General features: G+C 46.1%; 1 protein-coding gene across 14 annotated transcripts in view; it reads right to left on the bottom strand.

Annotated features, from left to right (window-relative positions):
* KIAA0586 (KIAA0586 ortholog) overlaps positions 1–24,880 on the bottom strand; it is a 389,421-nt gene that overhangs the window by 311,805 nt on the left and 52,736 nt on the right. The window lies entirely within an intron of this gene.

Here is a 24,880-nt window from a genome sequence, read left to right as displayed (position 1 = left end):
CCCACATCAAGATTGAAAATGTTTACAACACGGGGACATGAAGGAACACGCCGCATTGAGCAAGTGGTCATGGGTAACGACTTCTCCCTGAAGCCAAATGAGCGCTCGTGCCAACTGAAAGGGAGTGAATACCTGACTTTTCCATCAAAGGTTGTTTGGATAACTTGTCTCCCAGTACCAAAGCGCCCTGCCCAAGGCAAACGTACAGTTGTACATGACAGGATTGTGCCACGCACAAACAAAAGCCTCCGAGGAAGGCATACAGAAAGCAGTAGTGTGACATGAAACACCCAATGCTTGAGCTATTTGTGTACCACGATGCTCAAACCGTTTAGAGCCAAAGGTCGAACCGGCTCGCATGTTGTGAAATAATTTAATTTTAAAAATTAGGATCTGTGGCAAAGCTGGACATGGAGCAAGTGCTTTGACAACTGATGCTGGGGACTTTCCCTGGGCCAGACTAACACAGAGGACAATGAAATTAGAGAAATAAGAATGCATTTGTACCAAGGTGGAGAAGCTACAACTATTTAATGATCATTCGAGGTATTCGGTCTTAAATAATGACAAGATGAAATAAAAATCAAAGTTATCTTTGAGGGATTAAGAAGGTTGCACTGTTAACTAACGCCAACATCAAACCAAAGGGTAATTAGAAGAAAAGTACAAAGCAGGCCCACGTGTGACGCAGAGGACAAACACCGGTTGTTAAACCATTTGTGCTCATCGTAATGTCATCAATCTTTTAATTTTTCAGGATCCTGATTCCTTTGAAGTCAGTTTTGTGTGCTGTTAAAGGTCCAGTCAGATGTATACCAAGAGCAAACCGTAACAAAGTCAAGAACCTCAGTCACTGTCCGTACACACCGTCAGACTGCTTTTGATGCATCGTGGTATCATTAAATAAATAACAACACCCCACCGTTTAAAATATAGATAAAAGAATAACATGGAAGCACAGGCAGAGTGATCACTGTGTTGGGTACAATGAACATTCTTCAATGGAACACAAACACAATGGGGGACGAGGCTTTTCCGATAGATTACCGGTACTTATCTCATCACATTCTCAAACTTCAAATGGAAGCTTTTATTACATTTATGACTCATCTATACTTTCCTTCCAACACGAGGTCTTCCCTGCCTTTCCCATTCATTCCTTACTCTGACCTTTTGGAGGGGCCACATGCACCAATATTTATTCTCATTCAAAATCCATCTCCAACATCCGAATTCCTACCCAGTGGGCACTTATCTCTCTATCTCAATGTGTTTGTTTGCTCAATGTCTGCATTCTTCCAAACAAAGTCCATTGTTCACTTATCCTGGGTTTTTCATGAGAGAAAGGTGCAAGAGGAATGGAATGGAGGATGGGAAGGAAGATGTAGGAATTCCAAGTCATGGTTGGGAGGGGGTGTGAGACATGCAGCAATTGGAGAGTGGGAGTTTTACAAGAATGCTGTGTGAAAGGTGAGGATGGGGGAGGTGGGAGCACCAGGATCAGAGGACGTGAGAGTGAAAAGGAGAAAGGAACAGCATGAGCAACAGGGAACAGGGTGAGCAGGAAGGAAAGAGAGAAAGGTGAAGTACTGGAGGGGGAAGGGCAAGATCAAAATCAAAGGGTGAACACATGAAGAACGCAAGCAGAAAGGGTGCGGGGCAGACATGAGAGAGCAGGTAGGAAGGATGGTAGGAAGGAATGCACAAAAACAGAAATGAAAGGTAAAGGCATTACAATGGTGGAGCTGGAGGGAGAAGGGGGTGGGAGGAGGGAGGGAGGGGGGTTGCGGGTTAGGGTAAGGAATGCATGAAGATCGAATAGCAAGAGGAACAGTGCGTGCTGACAAAGAGATGGTGATGAAACAAAAATATCAGGTATGTCTTACACAAAAAAGGGTGGATCGTAGGTTCGGAAGGTGAGGTCACAAAAGAAATGAGAGATGATGTGGGTGGCCCATGAGGAAGAAAGGGAAATAAAAGGGTAAAGGATAAGGCAGGAGTTGAAAGGAAAGGACATTGTTGTCGCTCCCAGATGCACTCAGCTGACAGAGGGAAAGCAAACGGCTGAAATTTCAGCAGCGAAACGCAAGAGGTGCCACTATCATGCAACCCAATTCCACCCAGGCCGAGACATGCCCGCTCCTCTGCGGGCCGTCGATCCGCAGCGGCGGTCCGGCAGTGAGGGTAGAAGGGACGGAAATGAAAGCGTAAGCCAGATCTGCTTTCGTAACCACTGCAAAGCATCGCAGCTACGGGTGAAACCAGGCACTGGTGGGAACACAGCACTGCATTAACAGCAAAGAGCCATGATTGTCCTCTTCTTTCATTCAATGTGCTCCTGGACACAGCTTTCCTTCCACGTGGTTTTTGCTCTCGTAAAACAGCCTCTCCAAACTAACCATGTTACTTTAACACAATGCTAGCAAGCTCGAAAGTTCAGCCAATTGTCTGCCGAGTCTAAAAGTGAAGAAACAGACCAACGATATGCGTGAATCAAACTCAATTTCTCCTTTCAAGCAAAATATGGCCAAGCAGAAGGATCTGGTTGATTGACGTTGCCATTTGTCCTTACAATGTGACCGTATCATGGAAGGAACTAAAATTCCAGGGAAGTTTCACTCTGACAATGGAACACGAGCAAATATAGACGCTAACAATGTTTGTGGCAATCGGTGGACATTGGAATACCAACGCGGTCAATTGTTAGGGATAGCACAAGTGACCACCGAACTGTTAGGTTTGGACTCAGTCAGCGATAAGGTTTGGACTTCAGCCTGCAACCTTAAATCGCTGGGTTGGTGACGAGGAGCAATTACCCACCATGCAGTCCCAGGGGCTGAGGATGTCCAATGTTGGGGGATGCTCAAGATACACGAGCAGCCAGAATAAATAGCCCCGTGGGGGGCTGACGGTTATTTATCCAACAGGCAGAGTGAAAATTAGGGATAAGGGGGAAGGGGCCATGGCCCCACTTCCTGAAGTGGTACAGTCATGGGGAGGACAACTTAAAGAGAAACCCACACGCTCAGACCACCTCGACTCTAAATCTATCCCTTGACACCCTACAAAATAGATATGATGTGTCATTTTCTGATTTCCCAATTATAAAGTGGGTAAATTTGCAATTAAAAATCAATAGCTTCTTCTTCTTCTTCTTAAGATTAGCCGTGATGTAACACCATGAAGGCAACCACCACTTCCGTATTGTTTATGGGTTTCATCGCAGTACAATTTAACTCAAACGGCCAATAATTTTAGATTTTCCACAAGTCGGCCAACTCCACACATCCTTGATGCTTGTGGAATAACAAGAAAAAAAAAACATTTCAACAAAAATGTAAAAACACACCGATGAAATCTCAACAGAAAACAACCAAATAATGAAGGAATGACACCACAATACGACAGCACAATCCTCTCATGGATTACCATCACGACATCTTTTGCATTTACAAAGGCCGTGATGAATACCAATCACATGAACAATCAACCCCTCCACTCCTCGCACCAACAAATTATATATACTAGTGCAGGCCCGTAGGTGCATGCCCGTAGGTGCGTGCCAGTATGTGCAGCTTCGTTCCTTCGCTCTCGTAAACGACGACGACTGGATTGGGGCATTGTTTCAATTAGATCGGACCAACCGTATCATAAATAGCCGTAACTTGGGAAACACCTGGGAAACATACTCAGGTCCCCAGCGTCAATTGTGACGTCATATCAAACAAAGAAGAAGAAGAATTGTGATGCACCCTCTCTCTCCCCCCTCTCTTCCCCCTCTCTCTCCCCCCTCTCTCACCCCTCCTCTCTCCCCCCCCTGTCCCCCTCTCTCACACCCCTCTCCCGTCACCCTCTCTCACCTCCCCCTCTCTCCACCCTCCCTCTCTCGCCCCTCTCTCTGTAAATGTATTCACAAATGTCTACCAAGCACAACAATTAATTCAAACCTTGGGAAAAAACAGCTTTCAAACCCTTGGGAAACAGCTGTTTCCCTTGGGAAAATTCAAACCTTGGGATTAATTAACAATTTGAACAATTAATTCAAACCTTAGGAAAAAAGAGCTTTCAAACCTTGAGAAACACTTGGGAAACAGCTGAAACAGATGAAGAACGATATCAAACCTTGAAATGGCACATACTCAGGTCCCCAGCGTCGATTGTGACGTCATACCAAACGAAGAAGAAGAATAATTGTAACGTCAATCGTGCAAAAAAAAACTAAAAAAACCCCATTATTTGTGCCGTGATGTCATAGCACCGTGTCCTGTCATTGGTTGACAGACGTTATTGGTCATTATTGGTTGACAGACAATATAAAGGTCGTTATTCGTTGACAGACATTGGTCATTGTATCACTTTATTCTTTTTATTACTGCCAATTATTGTGCTATTATTATTATTATTATTATTAATATGCTGCTATCATTATTCTGAGATATCTTTGGGGAAAAATGGCATGATAAGGTGGAACGACACTTCAGCTGCGATATATACAACTTTCCAACACTGAAAAAAGCATAAAATGGCCGTAACTTGGGAACCGCTCGTCCGATTAATATCAAACATTGAAAAGGCACATCCGCGGGTCCCCGGCAATATTCCTGGCAAGTTTCAACCAGATTGGATCGGTGGTTGTCGAGAAACGGCGGTCGTAGACAGACAGACACACACACACACACACACACACACACACACACACACACACACACACACACACACACACACACACACACACAGATTGCTGGAATTATAGATAGATATATATTGTTACGAATCTGGAAACCATTCGCATTCACATTTTCAGTTGACCCAAAGTTTAGTTATTTCGTTGAGTATATGTGGGCAGGTAGAATCTCTCCCTTATGTCTAATGGGAATTTCATGTGTGCGCTGCGAGTTTCTTTCGAGTTAGTCTTCTGCATTAAATGCCCCTCCACTCCTTCAGCGCCATTACGCACGTGTTTGAGGCCAGGGACATAGTCGGGGGTGAGATCACCTCAGGGCCAACTCCGCCCCAGCCAGATGGAATGTTCCCCTCGTCCAATCGGGGGTGAGATCACCTCAGAGCCGACCCCACCCCAGCCAGATGGAATGTTCGCCACGTCCAATGAGGGGAGGACACCGATCGCCCGACGGCCCCCGACCAATCCGGAGGCGAGTTCCCTCAGAGCGGATCCCTCCACCCACCCGGGGGGAGGGATAAGAAAGGTGGCGAGCTGTCTCAGAGGGGTCTGCGGTCCTTTTCGGGGTCCCTTGGTGGTCGAAAATGATGCAGAAATCAAGAAAATGACCAAATACAAAGACCTCAAAAATGAAGTGAGAAGATCCTGGAAGCTGAAGAATACCAAAGTTCTTCCAGTGATAGTTGGAGCTACAGGAATGATGACAAAGAACCTCAGAGAGATATTAAAAACCATCCCTGGGTATATTAAAACAAACAAACTACAGTTGGAAGCTATCTGGGACTCAGCGACGATCCTGAAGAGAGCTCTCAACACAGAACTTTGAGAACAGAAAACTTCACAGCTTGGTCCATCATTTGTGACCCCTTACTGAAATAAAGGGGATACTGTGAGCCTGCCCTGGGAGGACTCCATTCCATATTCTGAAACCCGCATATGTAGATACCAATCAACGACACACACAGGTGGATACTTTGAGATCTGGTAGGTCTCTATTTCACCTCATGAAACCCACTCACATGTGGAGATAGCAACTTGCAACTTGCACGTACACACACGTACACACACGGATACTTTGAGATCTGGGGTGGGAGCATTTCAAACCCATGCCACCTATCTGGAAAACGTCTGCCTGAATGCATGCATGCTCGTACATGCAGCGACCTTTGCACCCCTCCAGTCGGCCCACTCCGAATCTGATTCGTACACGCTGCGGTCCCCTCAACAGAGAGGAGGGGTGAGCAAGCAGGGGAGGGGTGGGATAGAGAGATAGAGGTGTGGAGAGAGAGGGAGGGGAGAGGAAAGGGGGGAGAAAAAAGGGGGGAGAGGGGAAGGGGGGGAGAGAGGAAAGGGGGAGAGAGGAAAGGGGGAGAGAGGAAAGGGGGAGAGAGGAAACGGGGGAGAGAGGAAAGGGGGAGAGGAAAGGGGGAGAGGAAAGGGGGAGAGGAAAGGGGGGAGAGGAAAGGGGGAGAAGAAAAGGGGGAGAAGAAAGGGGGAGAGGAAAGGGGGGAGAGGAAAGGGGGGAGAGGAAAGGGGGAGGAGGGAAAGGGGGAGAAGAAAGGGGGAGAGAGGAAAGGGGGGAGAGTGGAAAGAGAGAGGAAAGGGAGAGGAAAGGGAGAGGAAAGGGAGAGGAAAGGGAGAGAGAGGAAAGGGGGAGAGAGAGAAAGAGGAAAGGGAGAGAGAGAGGAAAGGGAGAGAGAGAGGAAAGGGAGAGAGAGGAAAGGGAGAGAGAGGAAAGCGAGAGAGAGGAAAGGGGGAGAGAGGAAAGGGGGGAGAGAAGAAAGGGGGCAAGAAGAAAAGGGGGAGAGGAAAGGGGGGAGAGGAAAGGGGGGAGAAGAAAGGGGGGAGAGGAAAGGGGGGAGAGGAAAGGGGGAGAGGAAAGGGGGAGAGAGGTTAGAGAGAGAGGGGGTCAGGGTCAAGGTCAGAAAGAGGGAGAGGGTTGGGAGAGAGGTGGTGGGGTTGGGAGGGACAGAAAGGGGTGGGATCGGGGTGAGAGAGGGAGAAGGGTGAGGGAGGGAGAAGGGTGAGGGAATCCGGCAGATGTGACACCCAATTTAACATCAATCCAAGAGACGGCACACACATTGATGAATCACCCTACGTGTGAAACACCGGGATGACAGTTTATAGCTGGGTTGGGAATCTAACTAAGACTACACAGAGCGAGCACGCGTACTTCTCAGCTTTCCTGTTGTGATTCATTACTTCATACAGTAACTGAAAACATTTTTTACTCATTGTGATCATATAATTTATTTTGCCTTCCTCCCTTCGGTATCGAACTGCGGTATCGCAATTGAAGTTTAAAGGACGCGCACAGAATGGCTTCACCAAGCACTTCACGAAACCTAAACATTACATTTTCTTTGTATTTTTCGATGCCAAAGTGTTGGGTCGTATCATGGAAGATCATTCAAAAAGGGGAAACGCTGTGGAAAATAAAATTTCACATTTTCAGCGAGCCAGCCACCACCTGTTGCACCGCAGAACATGTAACACAGGTGAGTGGCCTTGACCTTTGTTCAAGTCGATCGACATACAGTATTCAGTGAGTAAGAATATTGTAGAGTACTCGCCAAGTGGCTTAAGCACTCAAGGAAGTACTCCAACGAAACGGTTGATAAGGAATGGCTGGCTTGGCAAGCAATGATCCGTCATATTAAACACTTCCCGGAGACGCCCAAGCAATGTCCAAATAAACACTTTTGTACGAGTTGGAACTGCTACCAAGTTCAATTCTGCAGCTTAAATCTTGTAATTTAGCTTAGTTTTGGAGATTATCGAGGTTATGGCATGTGCGGAAATAAAATAAAGCCATGAACATTGACGTCTTCGGGTGTTTATAAGCATTGCAACGTATCCAGTGATTCGTAGGTATGATGTACAGGAATTTGATAATATGAGTGAGGAAAGTGGGGAAAAAAATAAACGATCGTAAAGAAATCGTTGTGGCCTGTTCCAAGTCAAGGCATGGTTGAGCAGGCCATAAAACATTGTGGCTTCAGACCCCAGCAAGGCAACCTAGAATACGCCTGAAAAGACCCCAATGGAGAGCGGTGGCTGAGGATGGTGCCTGATGGAGGATACAATCAATAAGGCCGTTAATTATCTTCAAAGAAGAGGTGTTTTAATTAATCTAAACACCCAATTTTAACTCGTGCACTTCCTTGGAGGTTTCAAAGTTTCAGGCTGCTAGGTTTCATGGTTTTGGAGTCGTGGAGGAGACACACACACTTATTAGTACAGTTAATTGTTTCAGTTGATTTGGGTGATGGGTTGGATATGTATCGCTTTTGGAATGGTTCTGTCTCATGTCCATTACCCCCCCCCCTCTCACAATCCTAGTCTGGTTTGGTTGAGTCCACATATACATTCGATTTTTTTTTTTCATCATAAAACAATTCATGGTTTTTTGTATTTCTAAATTTTGGATCACGTGCACTAGCCCAGAGACAAAGTAACTTCCTGGAATCGGAATCACTATCATGGCTTCAGTAGTTATCGAGGTAGGTCGGGCTGCAGTATAACATTGCTTTTCGAGGGGAAGAAGCAGAAGAAGAAACACAAATCGGCGATTTAGCGATCTCTCATTGTGGTACTTTAACGATGCATTTTGGCATCTTTTTAAACCCTGGTAGTTTAGAAATCGCTCAAGAATAAAAGGTATGGCTTTTAAATGCTTATGACCTCACTTTACACTAGTTTATGAGTGTATCATTCTGTACACATTTTAATGGGCGACCATTTTTTTCCCGTATCATCCCTTTGTATGGAGTACGACCGTACTCCATGATACAAACCGAGATGGTGTCATGCTGCGGGAGAGTGTGTCGGAGTGGTGCTGAGGTGTCGTCCACCAGACGGCGGTCTCCTTGGGTTAACCTGAGGCGGTCCCTTCGGGTGGGTGCCTGGAATGTCCTATCCCTAAGAGAGGATGATCACCTGTCTCTGTTATCATCTGAGCTCAAGCGTTTGGACATCGGGATTGCAGCTCTCTCTGAGGTTCGGAGACCGAATTGCGGCGAGATAATGGTGGGTGGTTACACCTACTATTGGTCTGGTCGCTCTGATGGTTACCATACCCAAGGAGTTGCTGTAGTTGTGTCCAATAAGCTGACCCCAATGATAATTGAGGTAACACCGGTCAACGAGCGTATTATGAGATTAAGGATTCGTCACTCCTTAGGTGTCATTTCCCTGGTCTCTATTTATGCTCCGACTGAGGCGAGTGATCTTACCGTGAAGGATGCATTCTACGCCACACTCGAGTCTGTGGTTGATCAGTGCCCCAGACGAGATACACTTCTAGTCTTGGGGGATTTCAATGCATCGACTGGAACTGATAGGGATGGTTATGAGGTGTGTGTTGGTCCCCATGGGTCAGGAACTATGAACCAGAATAGCACTAAGTTCCTTGACTTTGCAAGAAGTCATGGACTTAGGGTGGCTGGTTCATGGTTTCAGCGCCCGCAAGCTCATCGCTGGACTTGGTATTCCAACGCTGGCGGTGTGGCAAAGGAGATTGACCATGTCCTCATTGACGGTCGTTGGAGGATGATCCAGAACTGCAGGGTCTACCGGAGTGCTCAGTTCCTCAATACTGACCACAGGCTTGTTGTAGTAACTCTAAAGCTGCACCTTAAATCCTGGAGAATGGTACCATCCCAGCCTCGGCTGGATGTTGCCAAGCTCAGGGATGAGAGAGTAGCTGAGGAGTTTGCGAACAGGCTGAGTGGACACTTGGGGGGTCTGGGTGCTTTGGGGGGTCCTGAAAAGTTGTGGAGCACCTTCAAGACCACCGTCCTTGATGTTGCCGGTGGATGCCTTGGAGTTCACCGCAGGGCAAAGAAGAATTTTGTCTCTCAAGGGACACTGGATACCATTGACCAGAGTCGCAGGGCCAGGCTGAATGGCAGAGCTGAGCTGTTCAGGGAGCTGAGGCGTAAAACTGTACGTGCACTGAGGGTGGACAAGGAGGCCTATGTGCGAGGAATCTGTGAGGGGGTAGAGCATCACCTGTGGACAGGTGATTCTCGTCCCGCTTACAGGGGAATTCGCGCATTACGTTCATCCAAGCCCATCCCTCGGAGCACTGCAGTTCGAGCAGAGAGTGGTAGGCTCTTGACAGAGGAGTCTGAAGTGAAGGCCCGCTGGGCCGGTTACTTTGAGCGGTTGTACCAGGCTGATCCCCCAGCTGTCGAGTTGGACGTCAAGGGTGTTACAATCCCTGTTGCTGACCCTCGAATCAACTGTGGTCCACCATCGCTTGTGGAAACACGGGCTGCGGTGAACCAGTTGAAACGGGTCAAAGCTCCAGGGATCTGTGGCATCCATGCTGAACTTCTCAAGGCTGGTGGAAATGCTGCACTCGCGTCGTTGCATGCAGTTTTGTGCTCTGCCTGGAACACAGGCATCATCCCAACTGACTGGAAGAGGGGCCTTGTTGTCCCTCTCTGGAAAGGGAAGGGTGATCGCCAAGACTGCAACAACTACCGAGGGGTGACGCTGCTCTCAGTGCCGGGCAAGGTCTTTGCTCGGATAATTCTTGATAGGGTTCGCCACCATCTGCTTGAGCACCAGCGTCCAGAGCAGTCAGGCTTTACACCAAAGAGGTCAACGATTGACCATATCCTTGCTCTTCGTGTCCTCACTGAACGCAGACGAGAGTTTCGGCAGGGGCTGCTTGCAGCCTATGTTGATCTCTGTAAAGCGTTCGATTCAGTGAATCGGGATGTCCTCTGGAGGATTCTTGGTCTTCGTGGGGTGCCACCGAAACTGATCGATCTGATGTCTGAACTCTACTCTGGTACTGAGAGTGCTGTGAAGTGTGGTGGTACCGCCTCTGACTTATTTCCAGTTGTTACTGGAGTTCGTCAGGGATGTGTACTTGCCCCCACACTTTTCAGCACTTGTATGGACTGGATTTTTGGGAGGATGTCGGAGAGATCAAGTTGCGGTGCATCGTTTGGCAATGTCAAGATCTCGGACCTTGATTTTGCAGATGATGCAGTCATCTTTGCGGAGACTTTAGACATCCTCTTGGGGGCCCTCGAGGTGCTGAATGAGGAGTCGGAGCCGTTGGGATTACGGATTTCTTGGGTCAAAACAAAGATCCAGGCTTTCGGTGACATCTTGGATGCTGCTGTCCTGTCTGTGTCTGTTTGTGGTGAGGATGTTGAGGTCGTGGATAGATTCACTTACCTTGGCAGTGATATTCATGTCTCCGCAGGTTGTGAGCCGGAGGTCAATAGACGTCTGGGTCGGGCCTGGGGAGTCATGGATTCACTGGATCATGGGGTGTGGCGCTGCCGGTACCTGTGCGGGAGGACGAAAGTCCGAGTCTTCAGGTCCTTGGTACTTCCAGTCTTGCTCTATGGGTGCGAGACTTGGACTTTGACCAAGGATCTGAGACGGAGACTTAATTCCTTTGGTACCAGGTCTCTTCGGAGAATCCTTGGCTATCGCTGGTCGGATTTTGTGTCCAACGAGCGGTTGCTGAGAGAGACCCGGATGAGATTTGTTACCTGCATAGTCCGTGAGCGTCAGCTGCGGCTGTATGGACATGTGGCTCGTTTTCCTGACGCTGATCCTGCTCACCAGATTCTCTCAGCGAGGGAGTCTCATGAATGGAGGAGGCCAGTGGGCCGACCACGTGCCTCATGGTTGCAGCAGGTTGACCATCATCTCAAGGAGATGGGGATGGGCCTGGCATCTGCCTGGGGGATGGCCAGACGGAGGCCCCTGGAGTACCGGCGGAAAGTGGACGCAGCGACGCGCTGTTCTGGCACATGCTCCCATACCTGACCTGTCATGCTGCACCAATGGACGAAAGACCCGAAGTTTGTCCAAAATTGGACGAGGTTTGACTGAAATACCCGAGCGCCGATCGGCCAATAAAATGTTCCCTTTTGTGCTCCGAACATTTTACAGAGCAGGTTATGAAGCAACAGAGATGGCTAGATCTTGTGGTCATCCGCCACAATTGAGCATAAGAAACAGTTGTCGTTCCAAACTGTAACACCATCTCAACCAAGCTACCAGCATATGTATGCAGGTGATTTGAGCGGTAAATCAAACACCTGTTGCCATTGCCCTGCAGTTACCACAAGAGCACCTCAAAATAATTATCAATTATCAACACAAATATCTACAAGTCAAATGAACCACTGTCGATTTATAGGGGAGAGAAAGTCTGTACGTATCATTATCAACTCCTCCAAGAGGATTTGACTGAGGACACTAAAACTTTCAGGGTCTTCACCCCACCTCCACCATCCCCTCATCACCCACCACCCCACAATACACACGACCAGAACAAACCCCCCCCCCCACCCCCACACAATCTCCCATAATCCCCAAGCACCCCACACTCCCCTTCAACCACCACCAACCCACACCACCCATTCCTCACCACCATCAACCCACAATACCTACCACCAACCCACACCACCCCTCACCCCTACCATCAACCATCACCCCACAATACCCACCACTACACCACACCACCCATTCCTCACCACAATCCCCCATCAACTAACACAATCTGTCTGACTGTTTCTGAGAAGATTTTTGAATAAAATAATATTTGGAGCAAAATCCCCTTTTGACCTATTTTATAGGGAGTGCATCCAGATATGGAGCACAACCCCCATGAGACCTTGCTGTCCTGATGCACCGCACCGAATTTGGTCCATATCGGTTGGGTATTTTGTGAGAAGATGGTTTAGTCAAATGTTAATGGATGTACACACGTGTGGACCGACAGCCGGACACCAGGACCGACTCTATGAGCTTATTTCAGAGAAATAAGCTAAAAAAAAGACCAAAGGCGTGGGTCACCTAAAAAAAAAGCGAACATCAGATTCCTCCTTCTAAACATGAAACAAATAACAGTCGATGTGACATCAGATCTTGCCAAGTAGTTCTGCGGCTGCAGCTGCCGAATCACTCAACATCATCGCATGAAGAACGAATGTCCCATTGTGAGGGAGAGATGCTTCAATAGCGGACGGTTTGTGCTGGTGATCGGCGGAGAAGCGAGGAGGAAACATATCCAACATCAGAACATAAATAATTCTCAGGGTGGACTGGGGATAAATGCAGTTTTGGTCCTTCCACAGTCTACAGTGCAAGCATAATCAGTGACCTCTACTCAACGTGAAAAGAAAATTGTTCGACATTTTCCAAAACACACATATATATATATATATATATATATATATATATATATATATATATATATATATATATATATATATATATATATATATATATATATATATAACCAACAAATCGTCCCCTCCGCAAGCCTACTTTAACCAGATTAACACTCCCTTCACAATGTTTTTAACCACTAATTTCAATCTCGCTTTCATAATGACAGATAGTGGGAAGGAATGAAGAAAGACTGAGGCAGCCAAAATGGAAACACACAAGCCACTTCCTGCCACAGGAAGCCAGGGAGGACAGGAGGAAAACCGCCTTCAGACTGGGAACTGGGGGTCTACACTGAGTGGAGGAGGGGGTCGAACAGAGTACCAAAGGAAAGAAGACATAAAGCACGAGTCGACGCGTGAGGATGCCAAATGCGAGATCGTAATTTAGAACAGGTGTTTAAAAAATAAAATAATTCTCTCTGACGTCACAACCAAAGCTGGCAGCAGTGAACGGTCCAAAAAAGCCAACACATGCAAAGTGGCTCAAAGTACAGTCGTTCGTGGGCTCAAAGATTGGGTCATTTGGGGAGACATCACAAGGAATGTGGTGGTCAGAGAAACTGTGGAAAAACAACAAACAGAGCAAGCTTCTGAATAATCTCCAAAAGGAGCACAAGCAAGTTCATCAAGCATCGGAAAGTTTTGTGCAAGCCAAGAGCCGACGCAGGAGATCTCTGCAGAGGACGTCTCGTCAAACGGACTTTAAGTGATTTAACGTCTCTCAAGCTCCTTCAGGAGGTTCTACAAACAAAAAAAAAATCACATCATGGGTGAGGACGTTAAGCGACATGAGCATACTCGAACATGAATTACAAGGACATGAATAAACAACGGACAAATCAACACAGCAAAGAGGATTTGAACCTGGGATCCCAAAATCACACGAGCTACCATGTCAGATGGCAACACCAAACAGCCCCAACCACAAAACGATCAGCCAAGTGAAAGTGAACACAACGGCGAGGGGCCTCTTAAAAGGGGTATAAACGGTTTGACCGAGCCATGAAAAGCTGACTGAAAATATTAATTAATCAAAAACAGAAACTGCACAAAACATGTTTTGCTGTGCGGATGAACATTAGAAACCAATCAAAGCAGGAGCATTAAAACATCTGGTGCCCGATGGCAGGGAAAGGTGAATGAATCAGCAGCGCACGTAAACACACACCACTCAGAGAACGCACATCGAGCTGGGAATGTCCTTCCCACAAGGGCGAGCTTTGTTGGAACGTTAAACCAAGCCTTCCTTGTCCTGCAACGACACACGGACTCAGGAAGCCGGTGCAAGTCTCAGAGGCCGATTGGGAAGCCGGGAGCACGTGCAGCGAATGCTCGTCATTGTGTGCAGCGTCGATGAGAGTAACTTTGCAGACAGAAAAGTTGCATCACACACCGCAAGGCCCTACAATAAAGGCATGCTGTCAAGCACAAGCTGTGGAAACTGAGCTCCATTTGAGCCAGGCAAGGAACACTAAGCAAGTCGGTGGAAAAGTGATTGATGAAATGATGTTCAGATTAGGATAAGATCCTCACAAAAATACTCCATGATCATGGGTGGCATTAATCAAAATATATCAATGAGCCAAACAGAGCTGGGAGAAAGGGAGGCAAGTATCAAAACAAACGTGATTTCAAAACAGATCACCGGGCAAGGGCCGAACACATGCTCACCAGGCGGGCGGCGACCACCCTCCCCCCCCCCCCCACGTGCTCACCAGGCGAGAGCCGACCCCCGCGTGCTCACCGTGCGAGAGCCGACCCCGCGTGCTCACCGGGCGAGAGCCGACCCCCACGTGCTCACCGGGCGAGAGCCGACCCACCCAACCCCCCCCCGCCGTGCTCACCAAGTGAGAGCTGACCACCGCATGCTCACCGGGCGAGAACCGACCCCTGCATGCTCACCGGGCGAGAGCCGACTCCTGTGTGCTCACAAGATGAGAGCAGACCCCCGCGTGCTCACCAGGCAAGAACCAACCCCCGCATGCTCACCGGGCGAGAGCCGACCCCCGCGTGCTCACCGGGCGAGAGCCGACCCCCGCGTGCTCACCGGGCGAGAGCCGATCCCCACGTGCTCACCGGGCGAGAGCCGACCTACTCAACCCCCCCCCCCCGCCGTGCTCACCAGGTGAGAGCTGACCACCACATGCTGACCGGGCGAGAACCGACCCCCCCGTGCTCAGCGGGCGAGGACCAAGCCCGCTTGCTCAACAGATGGGGACCAACCCCCACATGCTCACCAGATGAGAACCAACCCCGAAGGGAAGTAATAACCATTTCCTTTCCAAAAAGGCCTCAACACAAAAAGAAAAGGACAGCCTGGCGTGAGTCACGTGGTGAGAGCAAAAAGTAAATAATTTTAAAACCTGAAGCACTGGTACACACAATGGCGTTGATCATCTTCATTATTCGCCATTAACAAAGTGCAAAACAAAAACCCTCTGGGACATGAAAGACAATTTGAATAAATGGGAAATGAAAGTAAGGTTTACACTGCTTGGCACGGCAGGAGTCACGTGGAAAGTTTGCGACCCTCCATCACCACTTCTTCCCAAGCACAACTTAAAAAAATGTGTGCTGATGTTTCACCATTCACAGTCTGAAAAAGGTTTCCCAAATATTCACAATGTCATGTGAAAACTTCAGAACTCGAATTTCTGCTCCTTCTTTCCCTGAGCAGCTGCTTTCGATCACTCGGGGTCCTGGAGAGCTATTTCTGAATAGCACAACTACGCCAAAGTTCCCACCCTGGCGAGCTTGGAGCAAGCTATATTTCCACATGAAGAATCACACACTAAACAAGTGCTCACCACGTCGCCATTTGTGCAGTGCCTTCACACACGGACACGACTCACTTGGAAAGACACGGTCAACACACGACAAGCAAAGCAACCTCTGCAGTATAATGAACTGACAACTCGACTGAGGGCAGTCAGTGCTTGCAGTTGCCCCGTCATACACAATAGTACATCGGTGAGATGTACTATTGTGTACGACGGAAGAGAGCAGAAATATAAAGCTAACCAACATGAATGCATGTCCATCCCAAAGCACAAATCGATCTCCAAAATGGTGCTTCGCCTTGCAGAGAGAACAGTAAAATGACACAAGAGAAGTGAAGGAAAGAAACAAGTTGTGCTATATCACAATAGACACTTTCCCTTTCCCGATTGGGGGTAAAGGTGGCACTGGATTCAAACTGCCTCCTGGAAGGGACTCCAGATAGACCAAGTCGGCTGGAGACAAAATTTATCATTGCTCGTTACATACCAAAGACATCAACGCATAAAGGAGGAAACAAGAGGGAGAATGCAGTTTGAACACGATTGGTTCGAGATCAAGATGGCAGGTCCCTTTGTGGTGTCTATTTGGGCCGTTTGAACACTCTTATGCCAATGTCGATACTCGTTTGCTCATTCATCACTCTCCATCAAAGAACCGTTACCGTACCTCATGAGTAGTTGGTAGCAACGGTCCCCAGCATGGAAAGAGGGTTCATCAGAAACAAAAGTAAACTAGAAGGGAACTATTCAACGTTGATAGATATGCATCCGCCCATATTATTACAATATATATATATATATATATATATATATATATATATATATATATATATATATATATATATATATATATATATATATATATATATATATATACACACACTTGTGCCAAGTTTGATTAAAATCTCTCAACACAGATTGAAAATATTAAATAATTCTGGCTGCCAGACCATGCATCTGATCAGGTTGAAATTTAAAAGATATATCCCCATCACAACGAGATCATAAATGTGGTTTCACATCGATTGATTAAGGGTCCAAGAGAAATAATTTTTTCAAGATATTCGCTCAATCCAATCTGGCTGCCAGACCATGTGACCAATGACGTTATATGTGTGAACCTTTTGTTCCTCATGGATAGGCGGTCATACCGCCTCGAAGATTTTTGGGTTTTTTTTTTAACAATATGGCTGCCGAATCATGTGACCGATGACGTCGTCAATTTTTTTCTGTGGACCATTTTATGGACCCTCAAATTTTCATACTGATCAGATGTAGCATTCTACATATGAAATTCTGACATCATAATAAAGACACCTGTGACGTCCTCAAAGATCACCCTCAGTCCCCATGAAGAATACTTGCTTTGTGCCAAGTTTCAATTTTTACCTTGGTGCAGTTTCAGATACAGAGGTCCAACGTTTTTCTGTTTTTCCAACATGGCTGCCACACCACGTGATCTTATGACGTCATAATTATTAACAAAACATTCTACATGAGTAATTTTGTCTCAATCTGACAAGCAGTTGTGGAGAAAAATACAAAAGTTCTGTGCAGACAAACAAACAAACGGACTCAAATGCAATACCCTCTCCTCCAGCAAGCGTAAAAAAAGAAAAAAAAAGATGTCATGCTTTCAAAATGCACCACCCCCCACCACTCCAATGGTGGCCATGGATACATCAAATTGTCCATTTCATCAAGATTAAAATTGACAATCTTAATCAAAGCTCAGGTCAATCGGATTAAAATTGATTTTTCAGATTGAAATTAATGATTTTAAAAGTTTGACCTTGAGTTGACCTTTGACCTTAAAAAGAGTTGCTTTCCCAATTCAGTGATGGACTATACAAATCGTGTTCAACTTTCAAGTCAATAGGATGTAAATTGATGATTTTAGAAGTTTGCCCTTGAGTTGACCTTTGACCTTTTGATCTCAAAAATTGCTGGTTTCCCAATTCAGTGACGCAATATGCAAATCCTGTTCAACTTTCAAGTCAATCAGATGAAAATTGACGATTTTAGAAATTAACCTCAAAATCAATCGGCTTCTCAGTAGAGACCAGCTCTCCAGCTTGGTAAAGTTTCATGACGATCGGTTTAAAATTGTCACCTGTAGGCGATTGACAGACAGACAGAATAACAAAATCGACTGAACAATATACTTGAAAAATCTTCGATTTTGCAAGTTACAAATGGACAAACAGACAAACAAACGCAGCCACAAGCAATACCCTCTCATCCGGCAAGGGTAATAAACAGAATGTAAGTCAAGCTAAGGGTGGGCCTTCGTTTCCTCCTTCAGTGGCGTTTCACGGACTGATACGTGTCATTCGTCATCGTTTAATGTGGCTTATAAAATGGTTATTTGTGCTTTGCTTTCCACTCTGAGACCAAGATGAGCGTGTGCACCAGGAGATCCCAAAGCACAATCACAGCACGTGGTACAGACCCCAAAGCAGAGGCAAACATGGGTACGTTTCCTCGTAAATATAATCAGTGCTCCGATTCGAAACACAGATCCATGGCCTTCCCCCTCCCCCCCCCCCGCCACCCACAATTCGCATCTACAGGTGTGTGAACGTGTACAAGGATATGCATCCTGCAAATGCAGGACACGGAGCACCAGAGGCAAGACCCAGATGCCCTCTTTATGAAAAGACAATTGATTATGTATGTATGATCGTTCGAGGAATTAAATGACATCAGATGCTGGTGCATCAGTTCAAGAGCAAGTCATGGGATTTGAACCGTGACACTTTGGCAAATTCTCGGAATGGTCGTTCTCAAAGTGTCGACTTGACGGTTCGAAACAGCTCTCATGACAGTGGGTTTGTGTGATGAAACAAAGATCACAAAGCAATGTTCCAAATCTCAGTTTGTGAAAATCAAAAATCACGATTTTCATTCGTACAATGCATGCGACCCGCCACTCCAACATGGCGACGATAGCAACATGGCCTTCACACAAAAAAGCCTTGATGACAGCACACCGATCCGAGAAACAAACAATCCTTTTGAAACCTCGGGGATGTACAATGAAAACGATGACATCACAAAATGTACTTATTAGAGAGAAATCGAGTTAAAAATATTTTGTAATTCATCATGTCAGCTTTGACAAAACAAAAATAATATTCTCATGTGATTCATTCATCGCATGCATCACGTGACTGTGCCAGTGATGCAGTTCCCCCTGCAGGTCGTGGGGGGAATTTGTAATCAGTTCATGGTGTGGGAGGGAGAACTCACTGACTATTCACCAAGGACAATGAAAGATCTTCAAGATCCACCAACGAAAGACGGTCTGGCTGAACGTCTTTTAAAAAGGACGGCGCACACAGCGATTCCTCGTACATGCAAAGCACCAGGACAGCAGTTTATCGCTGGTTTGGGATCGGAACCCAGGCGAAACAGCTGAGAGGCGAGTATGGAGACTTCAAGGCCATCCCCCATGCCGTCGAGTCCTGGTTTTTTTTCTTTTAAAGCACAAAACTGAAAGAACAACAACAATGGGTTTTGTCTCATTAAACGTGGCACCTATCATTTTCCCTGGTGAGGATCATGGTCAGAGTTATACATGCTCTCGGCTCGTGGAACAGCTATGACACAGAACAAATCAGGACACAACATAACAAAGGGAACAGAAGAAGAAATGAGAAACACCAACAGCAGGGCGGAGGGAGAAGGTACATATAGATTATTATAGATGGAGAAGCAAGGGAGGCAGATAATGATGAGGAGTAAGGAAGAACACTAAGGGGGGACAATATGGATAGATGAACAAAATTTTGGGGAGGGATGCAGGATGGTTTAACGTGTGTAGAAAATATCATGGTTTTGGATTGGGGGGGGTGATTTAATATGGTGGTGAACAGCTGTCTTGAACACCTGGATGGAAGAATGAGATTGAAGAGAGTAAGGAAGGAGGTTCCATAGGGTGGGGGGGAAGAGGAATAAATAAGTGGAGGTGAGCAGTGATTCTGGATTTAGGCAGTTTCACGAGGAGGGCATTGCTGGTGGATTGCACAAGTCCTGCAGATACCTGGGGGAGGACAAAGCACGGAGAGGGCAAAAGGTGCAACTCCAGAAAGGAGGAGGAAGACTACAGAGAGACCACAGACCTGCCCGCGATGGCGAAGTGACACGCCCATAGACTCAACTTCATTGTGAGAGATTCCAATGACATTGAAAGCCTTTGTTTCCACGACGTCAAGCTGAGCAAGATGTGAGGTTGGGGAGCTAGTCCAAAAGGGAGAGCAGTACTCCACTGAGCTGCAGATGAAAGCTTTGTTAATGGACAGCAGCTGAGGTGTGCCAAGGAATGACTTTTCACGATGGAGGATGCCGAGTCGGCATCTGGCTTTGGTGGCCAATTTTGAAATGTGGTTTGCCCAAGAGAGATAATGGCTGAGAGTGAGACCCAAGAGTTTCAGTGACTGAACCTCTTTGAGACGGTTGTTGAGAAAGTAGATGGAAGGATTTGCGGTACGGTCCTTTTGGGGAGAGAGACAGAGACAGAGACAGAGACAGAGAGAGAGTGTGGGTTTTCACAGGATTGAAAGATGTGTCCCAAGTGCTTGATCAGTATGTGATTTTGTCAAGGTCTGAGGAGAGGAAAGAGGCTGCTGCCTGTCTGTCAGAAGGATGAGAGATGTCACAACAGAGAGTGGAGTCATCAGCAAATTGACGAAGAGGATTTTCCAGAGTTAGTGAGATCACTGATGAAGATTAGGAATAATATGGGGCCGAGAACACCGTCTTTGGGGAACTCCACCCTTGATAGGGAGAGGAGATAAAAGGATTCCATTGTGAGCCACACGTTGACCATGTATCAAAAGCTCGGGATATATCCAGAGAGACAGCCCTGATCTTATGTCTGACATTGAGGGCCTCCATCCATTGTTGAGAGAGTAGAAGCAGCATGTCCAAGGTAGAGTGACCGGGTCTGAATCCAAATTGATGATCTCAGATGAGGCTGTTGAAGAAAAGGAATGATTTCATATAAACTGCGATGATGGATTCCATTCCTTTTCTGATGATTGGAAGTTAATTGGTCTGTAGTTCAGAAGATTTGTTTTTGCACTTTTTTATGTTATGCTGTGATGTTGGCTGATTTCCAAGCAGATGGTCGATGGCCGATGGTAAATAACAGGGTGAAAAGGGAAGAGAGAGGAAATGCAAGAGCAGCAGAGCAGGTTTTCAGGACATGTAAATTGATGCCATCTGGGCCAATTGCAGAATCAGAGTTGAGATTTGAAAGAACCTTATCCACATTTTCAGGTGCAAAAGACACATAATCCAGTGGCAGCTGGCTATGGCTGGGAAGGGTGGATACTGAGAGAGGGGGGTTAAGGATACAAGATAATGAAGCAAACACAGAATTGAGGCATTCAGCCTTCTCACGAACAGTCAGTTGTGGTTCCATTTGAAGTCGGGGAAGGGATGAAAGGGAAGCATACTCCATCAACAGACTTGAAAAGGTGCCATCAGGTTTTAGAGGTGGGATACAAGTTTGAAAGCTCATTCTTGAGATTGGAAAGATGTTGTTTTCTGGCTCTCCTGAGAATACACACAAACTTGGTAGGGACTTTGTGGAATGATCTAAGGTAGCCTTCGGTTGGACTTTCCATCCAGGAGGAGAATGCAAGTTATTTTAAAGCAACTGCCTCACCACAGGATTCAGAGTACCAAGAGCAGGAGGATGGATAAAATAACTGACGATGAGTTGGGATGAATCTATGCATAAGAGAGAGTAGGTTTCGGTGGAAAAATTCCCAGGCTGAATTAATATCAGGGTCGGTAGACATAGGAGACCAGTCGTGATAAGTGATGGTTGCTTGTAGTCCCTGTCAATCTGCCTGAGTGAACTGCCCGACTCGCCGGCACTGAGGCTATTCTCCGAGAATTCCCAGAGCGATGTTGACCTTCACAAGCACATGATCAGATGAGCAAATTGGGGCAGGGGACGAGCAAGATACATTCACGGAGAAGTTGGTCCAAGAGGGAATCCAAGAGGGAAGATTTGCCATTGACGGAAATTTGGGTGGGAAAGTTCATGGATTGAGTCAGACCTATGGAGTCACAGAAGTCTTTGGCAGAAGTGCCATAGCTGGTGAGAGAGGTACCAGCACCCACCCAATTTGTAATTGAAATCACCACATATGAGGAAGAGAGAGTTGGGATGAGTGATTAAAAGTAGGTCCATGTCGTGTACGACAGAGATAGAGATGAGTCGTCACTGTTGAGAAGGCGGTACAACACACCGTGTTGGTTTCTATTAAACAGTTAACAAAGAGATGAGACATCAACCAAACATTTGGTAAATACGTATTACTGCCATCCCATCACCCAAAACAAGTACAGTGTTGTAAAGGTATTTCTTCAATTTCATTATCAGCATATCACTGATGAGAATAATGAATCCAAGATGAAATATAAGTAATGTTCCATTGAGATCCCAATCTTCTGTTCACAAGAGGTGACAACATCGAATCCATATCCCAATATTTACTGTCAATTTTACAATTGGATCACTTTTCTCAGACAGTTAACTTCACTGCTTGTCCACCATTGTCATTTACCATAAATCATGAAAAAGCTCACAAATCCACTCACTGTCACCAAAGGGCAGTAACATGTGCAAGAGCGTAATGATGAGAGAGAAAACTGTTCATATTGGCCTCATTCACAGCACCAGACAAAGGGTGACGGTGCACCTGTGGATGCTCGGGTTAAGCCTTTGGGCTGAAAAATATGCCATTGCAACATACAGGTGTCAAAAGACCTTTAAACTCCCTCACATATTACATGTGGAGTACAGAGGCCTGATTCCCTATCCTCGACCACCAACCTCCTCCCTCCCCCACCAGCCACACTCAAGATGCGAAGACGGTGGGGTGCGGCTCCTTAAAGCTCAGGTGCTCACTCCATACACGAGTGCATTTCTGTAGATGTCAAAGAAAAGCTTAAAACCAAAATTATCAAAGCAACTGCTGTACTACAAAGCTGCGGGCGGTTCCAGAAAAACAAACATGCCTGGGAAGAAAAGGCTTTGCCGACAGAGCAAAATGTAGCCCATTAAACAGGTTCTGAATGGACGCACTGCACAGAATAACCAAGCAGTCATTGGGGTGGTCACCGGTCGAGGTCACATCGATGGGCTCCCGCTCAAAAACGGATGGGTGTGTCACAGATTCCGGGCAGAGTGCGGCCGCTGGCCCTGGGTGTGTGGTGTGCCATAGGCCAAGTGAAGCGCACCTTCGGCAGCGATGGCCACAAACGCTTCGGGGAGACATCCGTGACCTGCCTCGACGCTCCCCTGGGATGTGGGTTTGGCCTGCTCGCCTCAAGGACAGGTTGTTTCTGCGTAACCAGGGTCATAACGCAATGGATGACTTGAGAAGGCCCAACAAGAAGCAAGTCTTACTGCTGTGTGTTCATTCCTTGCGTTTCTTTTTATTGCTTTGCATTCAATTTTGTTTCTGCTTTTTGTTAATTTGAAATTCTGAAATTAAATGCAATTTAGCCCAATAGATGTGAAGTGCAATTTCAAACTAAATGGTATTCATAGAATACATACCTCATGCAGTCGAGAGTAGGACTTGGTGCGAGCCAACCCTTTTGTACTTTTTAAGGTTTTTTTTTTCTTTTTTTGATCCAATATGGTGGTCAGACCATGTGCCTGATGAGGTCATCTTTATCAAATCATATTTTCCATGGGTAGTTGATCAAGTAATTAAATTTTGCATCGATCGGTTAAGTGGTTTCTCCTCTGAAGATTTTCAGACTTTTCCTGAGATCCAATATGGCTGCCAAACCACGTGACATGTGATGGTCATTTTAAAGAATATCGTGTTTCAATTTCAGATCAATCAGATGAAAATTGAGGATTTCAGAAATTTGGCCGATGTTGACCTCCAAAATAGTTGGTAGTTGAATTCAGTGACTTGATATGCAAATTCTCTTCAAAGTTCTCATCAATAGGATGAAAATTGAGAATTTTAGAAAATTGGCCTATGTTGACCTCAAAAGAGTGACTGCTATATCACATGGTCAGGTAACATGTGGTAAAGTTTCAATTTCCTCCGCGGAACCGTTTCCGATGTTTGCACTTCACAAAATGCAGACACGTACGACGTACGACGTGCGTACGTATGATACCGATCGCTTTACCATGCTCTTCGCTTTGCGAGCGCAGGACAATAAACTATTCATGCCAATAAACGTCGCCTCACCGATACAACACCGCACACATGTGCGCACACAAAACCTCGTCCTTTCATTTGTACAACGAGTCGATCACAAAATGGCGTCCCCTCGAGTAAACCAGAGCTGAGGAAAACAATGCAGTGGAAAGGCACAATGATACTCAAGGGACAGCCGTAGCATCAGGACGCACAAAACTGTCGATTCAGCATGTACTTCACACCAACAAAGATTCAATTGTAAAATATGAGAGTAATTCCATAAATTACATCACCGAGATTGCGAGCGGTGATGGCACGTGGATGAGCTTGCATGGGAACCGACGGCGATATCGGTGTGGAGGAAATATTTATTTTAATGTATTCTAAATTGTAATTGTACTGGTGTTCTATAAATTTAAGTTTTATGCTATAAGTCGAATTGGCTGTCAAATGAGATTTCAGACTATGCTATAAATGCCCCTTTCCTTTTGGCCAAGAGTCCTTTGCCCTAAATGTTGATAAAATGTCTTGTTGTGGAGCGGTGTGACGTGGGCTGAAAACAGCAAACTTTTGCCTTGAAATGTACGTCGTGTGCTTCTCACCTAGAAGACACGTATGCAGTTAGGGTTAACAACCCCCTCCACTCTCCCATGAAAGTATAAATGACTTGAAATGTAATCTTGTTTTCATGCAAGCACGTGAGGATGTATGGCATCTCAGTGGCTTGTAGTCCTTGGGACTGACAAAGTACCAAGCAATAATAAAACTCTGATGTAATGTACTTAAGCTGTGGAAAGTGAATTAATCGGGTTGGTTTAATGGTTAACTAAAAAGTAAGATAAATAAAATAGAATAATAATATTGCAACAAATGGGGGTTCTGTTTGTTCATTGTGAGGAGAAGTGTACGAGGGATACATTTAAAACCGAATCGGCTAGACGTTAAGCCCTGCAAGTTAAATAAGATTCCACAATCAAGATGAAATACAAGTAATGTTCCATTGAGATCCCAAGA

The sequence above is a fragment of the Eptatretus burgeri genome, chromosome 7 (assembly GCF_056783735.1).
Source record: "Eptatretus burgeri isolate ZD-2024b chromosome 7, Ebu_testis_v1, whole genome shotgun sequence".
Classification (NCBI taxonomy): domain Eukaryota; kingdom Metazoa; phylum Chordata; class Myxini; order Myxiniformes; family Myxinidae; genus Eptatretus; species Eptatretus burgeri.
The sequence above is the reverse complement of the archived record's forward strand: the minus strand, read 5'-3'. Positions and strand labels throughout refer to the sequence as shown.